This window comes from Labeo rohita, unplaced genomic scaffold (genome assembly GCF_022985175.1).
Source record: "Labeo rohita strain BAU-BD-2019 unplaced genomic scaffold, IGBB_LRoh.1.0 scaffold_273, whole genome shotgun sequence".
In the NCBI taxonomy this organism is placed as follows: Eukaryota; Metazoa; Chordata; class Actinopteri; order Cypriniformes; family Cyprinidae; genus Labeo; species Labeo rohita.
Window position 1 is genome coordinate 49,091 of NW_026129023.1, and position 3,122 is coordinate 52,212.

Below are 3,122 nucleotides of genomic sequence, written 5' to 3' on the forward strand. Positions count from 1 at the left end.
TAAGATCATCTTACATCTGCTCTTGCTGCCTGCATAAGTGATCATTTTCAACCAATGACCAGTCATTTCCATAAGTTCTCCTTCATCTCACGCTGCTGTTTTTCTGCTCCAGCACTTTGGAATGTCACATTACTCCACACCCCTCAGGTCACTATATTGCGTTACATATTAAATCGCCCTTTTGATTCTAATCATTAACTGCCCTTTTTAAGATTGGTGTCCTTCAGTGTATAATGCAGATGCATGCACCTTCTACACTGGTTCTCGTTTAATTAGTCAAACATGATATAATTAAAGACATTTCTAAAACAAGTAAATATAAAGTGTAGAGTTTAGAATTGCCTTGCAATAAGAAAAACAGATATTTCTTGCCCATCGTTTATTTTCCCAATGAGCTTTGGCCTGTTTTTATGCATAGCAGTCTGCTATTTTCAGAAATTAAAATACGCAAAAAATGGTACAATGGAAAAAGCCAGAAGGGTGGAGGGTAAAGAGGGTGTCACCGATGTAACATATGTACCGACAGAAACTGGGTGAGGCATGATGACGCTAGAGGGGACAGACTTCATGGAAAAGTACCATACCACCTTTGTACTTTTTAATTTCTCACCTCAACCTTCTCAGCTTTTTCTGACAAATCAATTGAAACCTTGTGAAGAGTTGCAGAAAGTGCAGAAACTTACCAGAAGCTAAATATTTTAATATACACTACCAGTCAAAAGGTTTTGAACAGTAAGATTTTTAATGTTTTTTAAAGAATTTCAAGAGTTGCATTTATTTGATCCAAAATACAGCAAAAACAGTAATACTGTGAAATATTTTACTATTTAAAATGTTTTTACTATTTAAAATGATAAAGACATTTGAAAGTGAAAAATGAAAGTGAAAGTGACGACGTATTGTCAAGTATGGTGATTTAACCCATCATGAGTGCACACACACACACACACACACACACACACACACACTGTGAACGCACACCCGGAGCAGTGGGCAGCCATTGCTCCAGCGCCTTGAGAGCAATTGGGGGTTCAGTGCCTTGGTCAAGGGCACTTCAGTCATGATATTGAAGGTGGAAAGAGCGCTGTACATTCACAATCCCCACCTTCAATTCCTGCTGGTGCGGGAATCGAACCAGTGACTTTTGGGTTACAAGCCAGACTCTCCAACCATTAGGCCACGACTGTTACAAAACATTTTCTTTTTCAGATAACTTTATATTCATCAAAGAAACCAGAAAAAAAAATCTACTCAGCTGTTTTCAACATAATAATAAATGTTTTTTGGGCAGCAAATCAGAATATTAGAATGATTTCTGAAGGATCATGTGATACTGAAGACTGTGGAATGATGCTAAAAATTCAGCTTTGAAATCACAGGAATAAAATGGTTTTAAAGGGGTCATCGGATGCCCATTTTCCACAAGTTGATATGATTCTTTAGGGTCTTAATGAAAAGTCTATAATATACTTTGGTTAAAAATTCTCAATGGCTGTGTAAAACACCCTTTTTAATCAGCTCTGCAAAAATCATCCCATTCTGGTCGAGGCTGCTTTTAATGAAAATAAGCTCTGCTCGCCCCGCCCCTCTCTTCTCTCTGTGGATTGAGGAGCCTGTTTACTTTAGCTGCATTTAGCAGCTAAACTTGCTAACTAGTACATTATTAGGAAAGGCGATCGCAAAGAAAAAAAAACCTTATACTCACTTCTGCTGTAAGTGAAGCTGGATCATGAATGATTTGCGCGAACACAGACGGATATTTAGATCGGGAGGCGCTTTCCCTTCACAAACAAACATAATCTACTGCATTTTCAGCAGCTCAGATGTCGGGAATAAATGACGACCACTATGTTCATTATTACCATATATATATCCAGCAACACAACACCTCAATCGCTCAATCGGACATATTCTTGTCTAATTTACATCCCTGCTCCGGCATGGAAACAAAGAGGTTGGACTGTGACAGCTGATCTGAGGTAAAACGCTCATGTCAATCAACTATCGTGGGAGCGGCCTCTGTCGGTGTGACGCCACAACGACAGGCATCGGAGAATGGCTCGATTTTAAAAAGGGGATATTATTTTTACAGATTAATTAAAAACCACTACATGGATTTTTATCATTATAGGGTAGATTTGTACATACACTGCCAACACACATTAATGTTCAAACAACACGTAAAAGTGAACTTAGCGATGACCCTTTTAAAATATATTTAAATAAAACGGTTCTTTTAAATAATAAAAATATATCTAAATGTTACTGTTTTTGCTTTACTTTGGATCAAACAAATGCAGGCTTGGTGAGCAGAAGAACCTTCTTTAAAAACATTAAAAATCGTACTGTTCAAAAACTTTTGATTGGTAGTGTATATAAGGGAGAATGAGGTGATTTGAGCATGTGGGGGAGTTGAGCCACCCCTAGACAACCTTAAACAAAATTGGTGATGTGACCACATATATATGAAGAGATGTCCATTTTCCTCACCCTGTGATGGAGAGAGGCTCATGGGATAATTGGCAACATTTAAGTTCTAAAGGTTTTTCTGCTGTTCAGAGTGATTTTTTATGTTCAAAAACTGATGCTTCATGTGTCTGAACAATTACAGACAAATCTAAAAAAAATGCCACACGTGTGTTTGTGATAGCACACCATGAGACCAGCTATGTTGTTATTTTTATTGCACCATGCTCCCCGTCTGTGTAATTCATAAACATGCATTTATTATGCACAGTATCAATCAGATGACTGACTTTTAAACGAGTACGTTTTCTGTAAAGATAACAGGCTTTTACTAATAGTAAAATGATTATTTGCAAAGGCCAGCACCGGAGCACGAACCTCCACCCTCTTCTCCGGTAGCACCAACTTATTCGCATTTAAAGCGTCAAACACAAAAACGACGTGTTTTGTCTCACCCTAAAAGTGGCAATTTTAACAAGCAATAAAAATTATCTATCGGGTATTTTGATCTACAACTTCACATACACTCTCTGGGGACATCAAAGACTTATTTTACTTTCTGTAAAAAGGAGTATAATAGGTCATCTTTAATTCTTCATTTAGAAGTTTTCGTTTTGAAAATTTTAAATAATTTAAAAAATGCCTTCAAAGTTGTG